This window comes from Mobula birostris, chromosome 11 (genome assembly GCF_030028105.1).
Source record: "Mobula birostris isolate sMobBir1 chromosome 11, sMobBir1.hap1, whole genome shotgun sequence".
In the NCBI taxonomy this organism is placed as follows: domain Eukaryota; kingdom Metazoa; phylum Chordata; class Chondrichthyes; order Myliobatiformes; family Myliobatidae; genus Mobula; species Mobula birostris.
Window position 1 is genome coordinate 107,120,580 of NC_092380.1, and position 15,837 is coordinate 107,136,416.

The 15,837-nt window shown below is 43.6% G+C and overlaps 1 long non-coding RNA gene across 1 annotated transcript in view; it reads right to left on the minus strand.

Annotated features, from left to right (window-relative positions):
- Window positions 1-8,152: 8,152 nt before the first annotated feature.
- Window positions 8,153-15,837, minus strand: part of LOC140205297 (uncharacterized) — a 54,359-nt gene continuing 46,674 nt past the window's right edge. The window contains exon 4 of the long non-coding RNA XR_011887813.1: window positions 8,153-9,803. This is a non-coding gene — a long non-coding RNA (uncharacterized lncRNA). The remainder of the gene's footprint in view (window positions 9,804-15,837) is intronic.

Sequence of the window (15,837 nt, forward strand, 5' to 3'; positions counted from 1 at the left end):
TTCAGTGATGTTCCTGGAATCATCGGGTGTTTCGGGTCTTTCAACATCATACGACCTCCTCCAGGTGACTCAGTCAGGGCTGATCAGACCCCAGCTTGTGTCCAGATGGCTAGCTACTTATGACTCCATGGCTCCCCTCTTTTGAGCCACAGCCATCTTGAGGCCCTCTCTGCCGCATCGGTGGTACTGCGGATGGCTCTCCTCTTCCTCTCTCCCTCAATGCCCAAAATGCTGAAGGCTCTAACTAAAGAACGGGCTATGAATCCCGTACAACTAACCTCCACTGGGAGGCACCTCGCTCTCCATCCAGCCTGCTGACAGTTGCTGACCAGTCCTGTGTACTTGGAGAGCGTCCTTTCAAAGGCCTCTTCCAAGCTATCTTCCCATGGGACTGTCAGTTCCAGCAGCACCACTTGCTTAGTAGACTCAGACACTAGGACAACGTCTGGTCGCAGGGTGGTGGCTGCGATATGGTTGGGGAACTTCAGCTGCCCTTCGAGGTCCACCAACAGCTGCCAGTCCCTTGCAGAGGTCAGAATGCCTGCAGATGTTCTTTTGGCAGGTATTGGCTGCTCCCCAGCTCTGACAAAGGCAATGGTCTGCTTGGAGGGTCGGGACCGCTTTGCCCACTCAACTCCTGCGCTGACGGCTTCAGCGATGGTCTTCAGGAATATTATTTCATCTGGTTATGTATGTGTCAGGTCAGATGACAATAAACTTGATCTTCAGCTTGATTTGATTTTCAATTGAGGAATCACAGTGTTTCAATGAATTCTGAGCATTATCATTAATACTAGGATTGGGGGCTCAGCAAGAAATTGGAAAAGATTTCCAGAGGTTACCGGGAACGGGATTCAGTTGCAGTATGTGGGAAAAGCCAGGGAGGAGATGACGAGATTGATTTTTTTAAACCATGAGTAAAGTGCCACCTGAAAAGGCTGTGGAAGCAGGCTTGTTTTGATCTTTTAATATCCTGAGTAAACACTTGAAGGGGACAAATTCTCGGGTCAACAGCAAAAGTGAGGGTGAGTTAGATTGTGTGGACTGTACCATTAAACTGTTGACATAGCATTCTATCTGCAGGGAATGAAGCACGATATTGTTAAATTGATTTATTATTGCTTCTTGTACCAAAGTACGGTGAAAAACAAATTTGCATACCATCCGTACAGATCATACCAAGGGGGTTGCCCCATGGTAGCATGCAGTTAGCGCGACACTACTACAGCATGGGTCATTGGAGTTCAGAGTTCAATTCCGATGTAATCCGTAAGGAGTCTGTACATCCCCTCAGTGGAATGCATGGGTTTTCTCCCAGATGCTCTGGTTTTCTCCCAAAGACGTGCTGATTAGGAGGTTAACTGGTCATCGTACGTTGTCCCGTGATTAGGTTAGAGATATATCAGAGGTTGTTGGGTGCTGCGGGTCGAAGGTCCAGTAGGACCTATTCCATGCTTCGGCGGGAGGAGAAGATGGCAACACACTGCGCGTGCGCAGCTCTCTGGTGAAAATGATACCGTATCTGTTAAATAGGGGCCGTGGACAATTCTGATTTGATGGAGAATGGACGTGAAAGCACAGAGGAACGTCTGGAGAAATTTCTGAAACGCCCGTCCGCTGCTGTTGTTACTGTGTGGTCGGGAATCTTTCGGAGGGTAGGCCTCAAAATCCACGGTCTTGCCTGCTTTTGGCGACCGAGAAGGAGGTCAAATCATTCGGATAGAGATGGCGCTCAGTACTCGGTGTCGGAGAGCTGATTGGAGGCTCGAAGTTTTCAGATGACTCAGAGTCGGATTGTGGTCGGCATGGCAGGGAGAGTTTTTCTTCCTTCTCCCGTCTGCGTGAGATGTGGGACATTTGAGAAACTTTGAACTTTACTGTGCTCATGGACTTCATCAAGTTATGGTATTGTTACACTGTTTGTAACTACATGTTATAATTATGTGGTTTTGTCAGTTTCTTCAGTCTTGGTTTGTCCTGTGTTTTGTGATATCACACCGGAGGAAATAATGTATCATTTCTTAATGCATGCGTTACTAAATGACAATAAAAGGGGACTGCGTGTCTTCATAATCTAATCTAATAATCTAATCTCAATAAAGCAAGAAAGCAATAAGTCACTTCATTAAATCAGTACATTGAGGCAGTACAAGGGAAAACAATAAAAGAATGTAGAATAAAATGTTTTGGTTACAGAGAACATGCATTGCTGGCAAACAAGAAGGTGCAGGACAGATTATGAGACAAAAGCTTCATCCTGTTGTACTAGGGAACCATTTAACAGTGAAATAGCTGTTCTTAATCCTGGTGATACATGCTTTCAGGCTTTTGTAGAGAGAAACGGACTATTGAATGGCTTCCTAGTACAATAAGATGGACTCTTGACCTCACAATCTAATTTGTTATGATCTTGCACCTTGTTGTCTGCCTGCACGGCACTTTCTCTGTAGCTGTTACACTTTATTCCGCGTTCTGTTATTGTTTTATGTTGTACTACCTCAGTGCACTGTGTAATGAATTGATCTGCGTGAACAGTGTGCAAGGCAAGCGTTTCACTGTATCTCGGTACATCTGGAGCCCTACAATCCCCATCCCAATCAATGATCTTCTGTCAGCCTGCTGTGGAGTTGAGCAATGAAGCAAATTGACGGATCCTTCTTGCACAATGAAAGCACATGGCATGGAAGAATTGTTACCAGACCTACAGACATGGGTTCAATTCCTACTGCTACCTGTAAGGAGTTTGTACTTTCTCTTCTGACTGCGTGGGTGTTCTCCAGGTGCTCTGGTTTTCTCCCATATTCCAAAGCCATATCAGTTGGTAGGTTAATTGGTCATTGTAAACCGTGATTAGTCTAGGATTAGGGGCCGTGGACAATTCTGATTTGATGGAGACAGACGTGAAAGCACGGAGGAACATCTGGAGAAATTTCTGAAATGCCCGGTTTGCTGCCACTGTTACTGGGTGATCGAGAATCTTCTGGAGGGAAGGCCCCAAAATCCCCGGCTTTGCCTGCTGCTGGTGACCGAGATTGTGGTCGAATCGTTCGGATAGAGATGGTGCTCGGTACTCCGTGTCGGAGGGCTAATCGGAGGCTCGAAGTTTTCGGACAACTCAGAGTCGGACTGTGGTTGGCACGGCAGGGAGAGTTTCCTTCCTTCTCCCAGCTGCGTGAGATGTGGGACATTTGAGAGACTTTGAACTTTTACTGTGCTATGGCCTGTTCTTCATCAAGTTATGGTATTGTTGCACTATTGCAACTATATGTTATAATTATGTGGTTTTGTCAGTTTTTTCAGTCTTGGTCTGTCCTGTGTTTTGTGATATCACACCGGAGGAAATATTGTATCATTTCTTAATGCATGCATTACTAAATGACAATAAAAGAGGACTGCGTGTCTTCATAATCCAAAAAAATCTGAATCAAAAGGGACAGAAGCACCTGTCAGAATACTTCTGTTAAATAAAGAGAGGTTTTGGAAGTTAGTTCAATTACTTGCAAAGAGTTGTAAAAAATCCACTATAAGTTAATAATGGCCTTGTGAAAAAATGAAGCACGTAGCTATCAGCAGACACATAGCTTATATTGGCTATCTATGTTTATCCAATTTTATTGCCGGTAACTAAATAAATCATAAGAATTTGGACTACAATCAAGAAATAATAACATTTTTGCATCATGTCACATAATTCTTTGCACAGTACAGTGGGTTAAATCTCCAGCAGATTAATATCAAGTTAAAAAATAATGTTTAATTGATTAAAATAACAGTTTGTATTATTTGTACAGAAATAGAGATCAGGAAGCTAATGGTTTTGGTCAGTAAGACAAATAGTTTTGACGAGAAAATGCTGTGTTTTGTAACTTTGAGACGATTCTCACCACTGTCAGACAGGCAGAAAAAGCACTTATATTTATTTTAATGAATCATACTGACTTTCGAGCTAACCTCCATCTTCCTGATTTTAATGTGAGGGGAGATATATGTTCAATAATCTCTCAACCCCTGAACCTATAAATGGCTCCGGGGAGTTCCAATCTTCCCTGATTGTCCATTTTTGTTTGAAATTATATGGGTGCATTCTGTCATACAGGAACAGTCTAACATTAATAAATCTGTTCCTGTAACATTAAAGTTAAACAGCTAAGGTAAATATCAACAAATAATCTCAATACAGCTAGAAGGCACTTTCTGACATATACCCTAGAATCCTACCCCCTCCAATCCCAGGATCTTCAATCCCATGGCCTCTAATTTCAGGACGCTAATCCTATCCCCTCCAACCCCATAGTTTCAATCTCCATGCCTCAGTTTCCCTAATAGACCTTTAGACATTGGAGAAAATTATGCCATTCAGCTAGTGAGGCTGCTCTGCCTTTCGATCTTGGCTTATTTACAATTCCTCTCATCACATTCTCCTTCCTTCTCCCTGTAACCTTTGACGCCGTTTGTCCGTAATGTGCCATGTCATCTTTCCATGACCATGATTGTTCTTGGCAAATTTTTCTATAGAAATGCAAGTGCCTTTACAAGACGGGTGACCCCAGCCATTATCATTATTCTTCAGAGATTGTCTACCTGGCATCTGTGGTCACATAACCAGGACTTGTGATATGCAACGGCTGCTCATACGACCATCCAGCACCTGCTCCCATGGCTTTATGTGACCCTGAAGGTTGGGGGGGGGGGATATCTAAGCAGATGCTACACCTTGCCCAGGAGTGATCTACAGACTAGCAGGCTAGTAGAGGGAAAGAGTTTCTTACACCTCCTTTGGTAGAGACATATCTCCACCCCACCGCTCTTTGACACCATTAATAATCAATAAACTATCAACCTCCACTTTAAGTATACCCAATGACTCGGCCTCCATTGCTGTCTGTGGCAAAGATTCGCCACTCCTGTCTGAAGGAATTCCTCCTCATTTCAGTTCTAGTTTCTGGTCCTGGACTTTCCCACTATAGGAAACCTCCTCTCAACATCAATATTTGGTATGTGCTCCATTCTTACACTGTCCATCTCCATGTTCTCCAATTACATTCCCTCCGGTATCTTCTCCTCCATCCCCATTCCCTTTATTCCCATGCTCGCAATTCCTTTGATTCCCAATCTTATTCCATCCCATTTCATGGCCTTAGATAATTTCATCCTGTAACATATTTACAGGTAAGCTGCCGTATAAACTGTGCAATAGTTGTCAACAAATAACCGTATAAAGTTAAATTATGCTCCCATAATATGTCATTGCAGTAATCTTTAATAAATCAATTTAAAACAGCCAGAACGTACGTGGTTCCCAAACTGCAGACACTTCGACAGTGAGTGTTTGAACTAATAAGTGAATGTATAGGAATGCTTGAGTACAAGAGTATGTTAACATGCATGTTTCCCTGTCACAAGTGCATAAATTAATGCGTAAATATTTGGTGTGCACGTTTCCTTTGTTTTGAGTTCTCTGTGTGCTTGGAGACTGTGGTTCTTTGGGCTCTGACTGAACTGTACATGATGTGCGTGTTTTGAATAATATGCATGGTTTGTGCACCAGCATGTTTTGTGCAGTCTCTGTGCATTTCAAAGTAAAATTGTTATCAAGGTACATATATGTCACCATATACAACCTGGAATTTCACAGTAAGTACAAGAAATTGAGCAATTGCAAAAACAGAGAAGACAAATAAGAAAATAGTTATGATAATAATCAATAAGCAATAAATATTGAGAATCCTTGAAAATGAGTCCATAGTTTGAGGGACCAGATCAGTGCTGAGGTGAGTGAGGTTGAGCGAAGTTATCCCCTTTAGTTCAAGAAACTGATGGTTGAGGGGTAATAATTGTTCCTGAACCTGATGGTGCAGGTCTTGAGGCTCATGTGCCTCCTTCCTGATGACAGCATGAGAAGAGAGCATGTCCTGGGTGGTGGGTCTCTGATGATGGATGCTGCTTTCTTGTGACAATGCTCTGTGTGGATGTGCGCAATGATGGGGTGGGCCTTACCTGCGATGGACTGGGCCATATCCACTATTTGTACAAGGGCATTGGGATTTCCATACCAGGCCACGAGGCAGCCAGTCAATATACTCTCCACCACGCATCTATACAAGTTTGTCAATGTTTTAGATACATGTCAAATCTTCATAAACTTCTGAGAAAGTAGAGGCACTATCATGCTTTCTTTGTAATGGCACTTATGTGCTGGACCCAAGAAAGATCCTCTGAAATGGTAACACTGAGCAATTGAAAGTTGCTAACCCTCTCCCCCTGTGATCCCCAAAGAGGAGTGGCTCATGGAGTCTAGTTCTCTCCTTCCGAAGTCAATAACCATCTCCTTGGTCTTGCTGACATTGAGTGAGAGTGTGTATGTTCTTGCAGAATGATTTTAATTTACCTAAGGGTGTGTGTGTGTGTGTGTGTGTGTGTGTGTGTGTGTGTGTGTGTGTGTGTGTGTGTCTGTGTGTGTGAGAGAGAGAGAGAGTTGTGAATAATGCATATAGTTTAAGTATTGTGTGTCTGGTGTATGTTTTATGAATTGTATGTCCTGTGTACGACATTAATGCTTTAAGCAGTGTGAGTATATATTTTGTGCAGTGTGTGTGTGTTTTTCTGTTTTTTATGCCATGTGTGCATCTGTGTGTTTTAAGCAGTGTGCGTGTTTTTATCACCATGAATGGAGTGTAACATCTAAAGGGGTCTATTGTGTTTGCAAGAGTTGAATCTTGGGTCAAAAGCCCTCGTCTGTAACCTCAGACTGGAACTCCAGATGGGGAAGTCAGGAATAGTGGTAGTTCTCAGTTCATCAATTTCACGTGCTTGCGATCTCTTTACTGGGTACAGGGTCTGCTTCGCTAGCCAATGTGGCATTAATGGAGAACAAATTGAGACATATCCTCTATTTAATTGGTTCCAGAATCATGAAGATTTAATGAGAACGAGTGCTCAGTGGACCGTGCAAAACTGCTTCACTGTCCACCAGCTGTAAGTTTCAAAATACTGAACTCCATTCTACCGAGTTTGATAAAGTGCGGGGCAATAAAGATTTTAATGACACCTCACAAATGGGGTTTACTGAGTGTGTTTTCAATAGGTCTGAAAGTATTAAGTGTCCCTCACAGGAGAAAGATTAGTTCAATCAAAGTCATATCACAGCATGCTGATGGAGGAATCTGTGGTCAGATAAAGGCACATAATTTGCTTCTGTCTTTGTAATATTCTTATTCTCACTTTATGAAGAGTGTGTTTGTCGGGTATGATTGTAAACTGAAGTTGATTGGAACTACAAATGTTTATCAGGGCTCCCACCATCTCCCTCACTAATTTTTAAACTTAGCAAGATTATGATATGCTGCTCAGGATTGGAACCTATTGAATACTGAAAGGCCCAGGTACGGTGGACATGGAGAGGTGGGACAATCAAGGCCAGGCGGCACATACTCAGAATACAAGGATGTCCTTTAGGGCAGAGGTGAGGAGGAATTTCTTTAGCAAGAAGGTGGTGAATCTGCAGAATTCATTGCCGCAGATGGCTGTGGAGGCCATGTCTTTAGGTATATTCAAAGCGGAGGTTGATAGGTTCTTGATCAGTAGGGGTGTCAAAAGTTACAGAGAGAAGGCAGGAGAATGAGGTTGAGAGGGGTGCAATAATAAATCAGCCATGATGGGATGGCGAAGCAGATTTGATGGGCCAAATGGCCTAATTCTGCCCTTATACCTTATTGTGTTATGGTCTTACGGTCTAACTGAAGGAGTAGGTTGTACTGTAGTTCCGGTAAGATAGCAGCATGCTCGGACGCAGCAGCTTATACGGGGTCAACCAAAGTTTCTATTGTCTTTTTAAAATGTATTTTTTTACAATCAAAGACCTAGCTGAACATTAAGAACTTAAATTACTGCAGATCTACCCCATCAGGGAGTTGCTCATTGGCGGAGAGACTGGAAGAGCTAGATTTGATGCGGACCGTGATTCTGCTTGCAACAGACAGGCACTGGTGCGTGAACGGGGTGCGCAGTCTAACAGCGAGCAATCGTTTTAGTCTCTTTTCTTGTGATCGCAAGACCCTGTTGGACATTGGCGCAAGTCCGATTCAGCAGGGAGCTGCGTGGCCTCGGTCATAGCAAGGACTAGGCCTGAGGCTGCGGGGTTACCTGTTTACAACCGTCTGGGGGAGGCATCGGAATTGGGTGCTCCATCGGAGCGCCGGAGGAGGGGTAGCACGGCGTGTCAGTGCTGCTGCCCCCCAGTGTTCACTTGGCAGAAGGCAAGCTGGATTGAGTTTGGCTGCAGACGATATATATTTTTGTGTGACTGTATTTTATTGTCATCTTATATATACCTGCTATTTTATATGTGCTATGTGTGCCTTGTACTGTGTATGACTGTTGGTACTGTGTTTTTCACCGGAGTAACACTGTTTCATTTTATTTATTTATTTATTGAGATTCAGTATGGGACCAGCGCTTCTTGTTGTTTGAGCCACTCAGCAATCCCCGATTTAATCCTAGCCTAATCCTGGGGCAATTTACAATGACCAATTAACCTACTGTCTTTGGACTGTGGGAGGAAACCGGAGCACCCGGAGGAAACCCAAACGGTCACAGTGAGACCATACAAACTCCTTACAGGCAGCAGTAGGTTTGGCTGTATCCATGTGTATTCAGGTATAGTTGAATGACAATTAGACTTGAACTTTCTCCCAAAATATAGATACATAAGAACAATGCTCCAATAACCCATTTGCAGTTATAGTCTGATTAGCCCGAACCACAACTGCATCCACTGCTCTTTGAAAAATTCCAAAGACTCATAACTTGCTGAGAGAGGTAAACACACTTTACAAGAAAAGCACGTATTAATGGTATTTCAAAGTCCAAAGTACATTCATTATCAAAGTATGTATACGAGGGGTGATTGATAAATTTGTGGTCTAAGGTAGAAGGAGATGAGTTATTAACTTCAAACTTTCTGCATAATCACTCAAGAGTTGACCTGCATGTGCACGTAACGAGAGCCGTATAACTCATCTCCTTCTACCTTAGGCCACGAACTTATCAATCACCCCTGCTGTGGACACTTTCTGGAGGTCCAAGATCCGTATGCTCCACGACCTCTGGACTAAGTGTGTAAATGTAGGAGGGGACTATGTTGAAAAATAAATGTGCTAGGTTTTCTAAAATTGACTCCTTCTACCTTAGGCCACGAACTTATCAATTACCCCTCGTACTATATACAACTTTGAGATTTGTCTTCTTACAGGCAGCCACAAAACAAAGAAACCCAAAAGACCCCATATAAAAAGAGAAGAGCCAATGTGTAGAGAGAGAAAAAACACACATCATGCAAAACAATAACCATAAGCAAATAAAGTTCTGAACTGGAGTCCACAAACAGAGTTCCATAGTTCAGCACAGAACCGAGCACAGTCACAGAGTAGCAAGCTGAACCAGTCTGTCGCTTCAAGCCCCAACACCCTGACCTTTTCAATCTGGCCTGTCACCCAAATCAACGTCCAAGCATCAGGTTCAATCACCTCGATACATTCTGGGACCAGGATTCCACCATCTCGATCAGGCCTTGCGCTTAAGTCTCAGTCTAGGCATCAGGATCAGTCGCTTCAGTACGTTCTGGAACCCAGACCTCGCTGCCGCGATTTGGCCGGTAACACGACGCTTGATCAAACCTTGGGTCCTCCTGGCTCCCAGTAACAGGCCTGCTGCCTCGCCTCGCCTCGCCTCGTCTCGGTTCTGCCATCAAATCGCCTTCAAGTCCAAAGGGAAGTTACAGACTATTTCTTGTGATGATTGTTTGCCTGAAAAAGTGTGATTTACAAAGTATTTAGTTGTTTTCCTTGTTTCATTAGCCACCAGCCCAAAGTCATTGAGGTTCACCAGCATTGTCTTAAACCAGAAGTTTACAATGGTATTTATCATTTATTCATAGGGTCTACGAAGCAGAACGCAGCAACACAGGAGCAACTGAGCAAAATCATTGGAAACTTATAATTCTCTATCAGAATCCCGAATATGTCAGCTTAGGGATTTTGGATATACTTGGGGTATTCAAATTAGTGATCTTTATCTGCAGAGTTGAAAGCTAGCTTCGTTTGTTGCCTAGGAAGCAAGGCAGCCAATTCATGATCTTTGTGACTTTGATCAGATAGCACTTTTTTAATAATGGTCATTGATGAAATAATCATCATTACTTTTTTTCTCCTCCATAAAGAAGTTGGGAAAAAGAGATAAAGAGGTGGAGAGGTCAAGACCAGGGGAAAACTCCAGTATTAGTGCCTAGGTAGGTTAGATTAGAGTGGCACACTCCCGTAGGGTGCTCGGTTTCCTCCCACATTCCAAAGACACACGGGTTAGGGTTAGTGAGTTGTGGGCATCCTAGGTTGGCTCTGGAAGTCTGGCAACGCTTGCGGGCTGCCCCCAGCTCATCTCCAACTGTGTTACTTGTTGATGCAAACAACGTATTTCACTGTATGTTTCAATGTGTACATGATGAATAAAGTTGATATATATTTTAACCTTTAGGTTGATAGGTATGGCTGTTAAAGATGGAGCAAGGAAAATTAGAGACTGCAAGATGGACCAAAGAGTAGAAAAGAGCTTGGGATGTGGAGGGCTGGGTGAAATTACAGAGACAGAAAGAGATAAGATGATGGAGAAATTTGAAAAGAGTGATAAGAATGAGAAGAATTGTTACAACTGGCTAGGTAACAGAGGAACAGTCCACCTCTGAGAGCCATAATACACGTTACTCATGTAAAGTTAGTCGTAATGTTATACAGCATGAAAACAGGCCTTTGGGCCCAATCCAGTTGCTTATGCCAACCAAGTTGTCCATTTGACTGTTTTTGACCTTACAAGGTTGTTGCTGCAACTTGAGGACCAGAGTGAATGGATTAGGACTTTATTACCTGGAGTGTGGGAGAATGAGGGGATATTTGATCGAGGTATACAACATTATGAGGGGTATAGATAGGGTAAATGCAAGCAGGCTTTTTCCACAGAGGCTGAGTGAAGCTAGAATTAGAGGTTATAGGTTAAGGGTGAAAGCTGAATGTTTATAGGGAACCTGAGGGGGAATGTCTTCTCTTGGAGGGTGTTGAAAGTGTGGAACGAGCTGCCAGTGGAAGTAGTTGATGCGAGTTCAACTGCAATACTTAAGAGATATTTGTGCAAGTACATGGACGGGAGGGTTATGGAGCGGTATGGTCCAGGTGTGGATCAATGGAACTGGACAGAATAGCAGTTTGGCACAGACTAGATGGGCCAAAGGACCTGTTCTTATGCTGTAGTGCTCTATGACTTTATAACGCCATGGTTCACAGCTCAGCAACTGTTCTGAGTAGAGGACTTACTTACTGACCATTATGCTGCTGGCATTTAGTGCAGCAATGAAGATCCTCCATCTCAGGCAGTGTTCAGAGCTTCCTTCATCATATCCAGAGCTTCCTCTTAGTCTTCACTACTGTCAGCCACGCAAGTCCTAGCTGGAGTCTCGGGAATGCCATCACACTCAGATGTAGAAGGGTTCTTCATCGCTGTTTCGTAACAATTTTGTTTTACCGGTCAGGGTTGTTAACCCTGAGCTGAACCCCCTGTGACTTGTTTGGCCATGGGTGACCCTACAAAGCGACAAAGCATGAAGCCCTGACTCCAGCCAACACGGCTCTCTGAGTCACTGAGGCTCGCAAGCCTCCAAACCCTACGACAAGATCTGGTCCTTATGGAGGTTTGGGTAGAAGAATACTGAGCTAAATCCTATGTTTGCCTTACAATACTATACAGTGTAACAGCAACTGTTTGGTTGTGGACTCTTCACTGCAAACTTCAGTGATACATGAAAGAACAGGAGGCTGTGGAATCTGGGCCACCATTCATCCCTCAACAAGTAAAAAGTTAACATAATAATCTGCCTGGTTTGTCTGATCATCTTATGACCATCAGCATCATCATCGTTGTGTGCCATGTCTGAATGACCTGGGCAATCGTGGTCTACATGACCATGATTATTCAATGTTCTGTACAGAAGTCATTTGCAATTACCTTCTTCAGGGCAGTGCCTTTACAATAGCAGTGACCCCAGATATTATCAATACTCTGCAGAGATTGTTTGCCTGGTGTCAGTTGTCGCATAACCCGGACTTGTGATATGCACCGGCTGCTCATACAACTATCGGCCACCTGCTCCCACGGTTTCACGTGAACCTGATCGGGGGCGAAGCAGGTGCTACACCTTGCCCAAGGGTGACCTGCAGGCTAGTGGAGGGATGGAGCATCTTGCACCTCCTTCAGTAGAGAAGTATCTCCACCCTGCCACCCACTTATGACTATACCTCGAGAAACTCATCAATATATGATTATCTTCCCCCATTACCTCCTCAATACCCAAGTGAAATTAAGAGAAGTCACATCAATCACCTGGTTAGAGGAAGGTGAGAATGCTGATAAATATTATTTGCTTGCAGTCTCTAGCCGGTGTCCAAACTTCCCCATAACATTAACAAAACAGCTTCACAGAGGTGAGGAGGAAGCGTATTATCATTAACAGTCAGAAACAGAGTTCTTCAGGTGCAAGAGGTGTCCCTATGAGAATAAGTCCTCCTCAACTTTCCTTGTTCTCAAAAGGGATTCCTCATGGACTGATGTTTTATGATCCTGAGAACGTAGAGCCTTTTAACCCAGGTTTCTTGTACATAATCTTGCACGTAGGGCAGCACAGTAGTATTACTGCAATGCTATTACAGTACTAGGGACTCAACTTCAGCTCTGCTGCTCTCTGTTTGTACGTGACCACGTGGATTCCTCCAGGTGTCCCAGTTTCCTTCCACATCCCAAAGACGTAGGAGTTAGTTGGTTATTTGGCCACATGGATTTAATCGGATATCATGAGCTCATTGGCACAGAAGGATTGCTATTCTGCTATATCTCTAAATAGAAAATAAATAATTTCACAGTTTTTATACAAACCAGCACAAGGTGGGCTGAAGATGTGCCCTAAATCCTAAGTAGCAAGTTTCTGTGCTGTAGTTTCTATGGTTCTATGGTTTCTATGGTTCTAAAGCCCGTGTTAGGAATTTCGGTGAGGAATTGGCTAGCCTTCCCAACATTGAGGACATCTTCAAAATGCAATACCTCAGAAAGGCAGCATCCAACACCCAGGACATACCCTCTTCTCATTGCTACCATCAATGAGGAGGGGCAGGAGCCTGAAGAAACACACTCAACATTTTAGCTCCTTTCTTTGATTTCTGAATGGACAACGAACCCATTCAAGTGACACTACCTCACTATCTTTGATCTTCTTCTTGCTCGCTTTTTGCAGTACTTGTTTAATTTATTTTTAATATATATATATATTTCTTATTGTAATTTATAGTCTTTATTATTATGTATTGTAATGTATTGCTCCTGCAAAACAACAAATTTCACAGCATATGCCAGTTATATTAAACTGAATTCTCATTCTGATTCTGAGAGGAGGAAACATCAAACCTCTGGTTCTGGTTGAAGCCCAGAGCAGGGGTTCCCAAGCTGGAGTTCACAGACCCCTTGGTAAATGGTAGGGGTTCATGGCACAAAAAAGGTTGGGAACCCCTAGCCTGCTAACTAGAACTACATCTATAGTTGCAGTTAGCTTCATCACCTTGTCTTCCCTCCCCACCTTCTATGTTCAAGGGGCCCTGCTCTCTAGATGGATGGTTCAAAGTTCTCTTCAGAGGGCAGATCGCTTCTGGAATCCACAGACAGGAGTAACTTTTCTCAACTTCTTGCCATTCCTGAGCCACTGTCTTCAGGAATTTGGATAATTTTCTGTCCTTATGGGATCTTATGGGGAGGTTAAGTTGTCCAGCCAGCTTATTTGTCTAATTCATGGAACCGGGATTAGAATTTCACGTGTGAATCAAAATCAGAATCAAGTTTATTGTCACTGACAAATGTTTTGTGACAGCAGTACTGCACAATACATAAAACTACTGTAAGTTACAATAAGAATATATAAAAAACTAAGTCACTCAAAAAAGCGTAAAATATTGAGCTCAAGATCTTCTGCAGATGCTGCAAATCCAGAGAACACACACAAAGTAATGCACTTAAAACGCTGGAGGAACTCAGCAGGCCAGGCAGTATCTATGCAAAACAGTAAACAGTCGACGTTTCTTAGAACATAGAACATAAAACAGTACAGCACTTAACAGGCCCTTTGGCCCACAATGTTGTGCCGACCCTCAAACCCTGCCTCCCCATATAACCCTCCACCTTAAATTCCTCCATATACCTGTCTAGCAGTCTCTTACATTTCACTAGTGTATCTGCCTCCACCACTGACTCAGGCAGTGTATTCCACGCACCAACCACTCTCTGAGTAAAAAAACCTTCCTCTAATATCCCCCTTGAACTTCCCACCCCTTACCTTAAAGCCATGTCCTTTTGTATTGAGCAGTGGTGCCCTGGGGAAGAGGTGCTGGCTATCCACTCTATCTATTCCTCTTATTATCTTGTACACCTCTATCATGTCTCCTCTCATCCTCCTTCTCTCCAAAGAGTAAACCCTAGCTCCCTTAATCTCTGATCATAATGCATACTCTCTAAACCAGGCAGCATCCTGGTAGATCTACTCTGTACCCTTTCCAATGCTTCCACATCCTTCCTATAGTGAGGCGACCAGAACTGGACACAGTACTCCAAGTGTGGCCTAACCAGAGCTTTATAGAGCTGCATCATTACATCGCAACTCTTAAACTCTATTCCTCGACTTATGAAAACTAACACACCATAAGCTTTCTTAACTACCCTATCCACCTGTGAGGCAACTTTCAGGGATCTGTGGACATGTACCTCCAAGTCCCTCTGCTCCTCCACACTACCAAGTATCTTGCCATTTACTTTGTACCCTGCCTTGGAGTTTGTCCTTCCAAAGTGTACCACCTCACACTTCTCCAGGTTGAACTCCTTCTGTCACTTCTCAGCCCACTTCTGCATCCTATCAATGTCTCTCTGCAATCTTTCACAATCCTCTACACTATCTACAACACCACCAACCTTTGTGTCGTCTGCCAACCCACCCTTCTACCCCCACATCCAGGTCATTAATAAAAATCACAAAAAGTAGAGGTCCCAGAACAGATCCTTGTGGGACACCACTAGTCACAATCCTCCAATCTGAATGTACTCCCTCCACCACGACCCTCTGCCTTCTGCAGGCAAGCCAATTCTGAATCCACCTCGCCAAACTTCCCTGGATCCCAGGCCTTCTGACTTTCTGAGTAAGCCTACCATGTGGAACCTTGTCAAATGCCTTACTAAAATCCATATAGATCACATCCACTGCACTACCCTCATCTATATGCCTGGTCACCTCCTCAAAAAACTCTTCACAAAGCCATGCTGACTGTCCCTGATCAGACCATGATTCTCTAAATGTCCATAGATCCTATCTCTAAGAATCTTTTCCAACAGCTTTCCCACCACAGACATAAGGCTCACTGGTCTATAGTTACCCGGACTATCCCTACTACCTTTTTTGAACAAGGGGACAACATTCGCCTCCCTCCAATCCTCCGGTACCATTCCCGTGGATAACGAGGACATAAAGATCCTAGACAGAGGCTCAGCAATCTCTTCCCTTGCCTCGTGGAGCAGCCTGGGAAATATTCCATCAGGCCCTGGGGACTTATCCGTCCTAATGTATTTTAACAACTCCAACACCTCCTCTCCCTTAATAGCAACATGCTCCAGAACATCAACCTCACTCATATTGTCCTCACCATCATCAAGTTCCCTCTCATTGGTGAATACCAAAGAGAAGTATTCATTGAGGACCTCGCTCACTTCCAC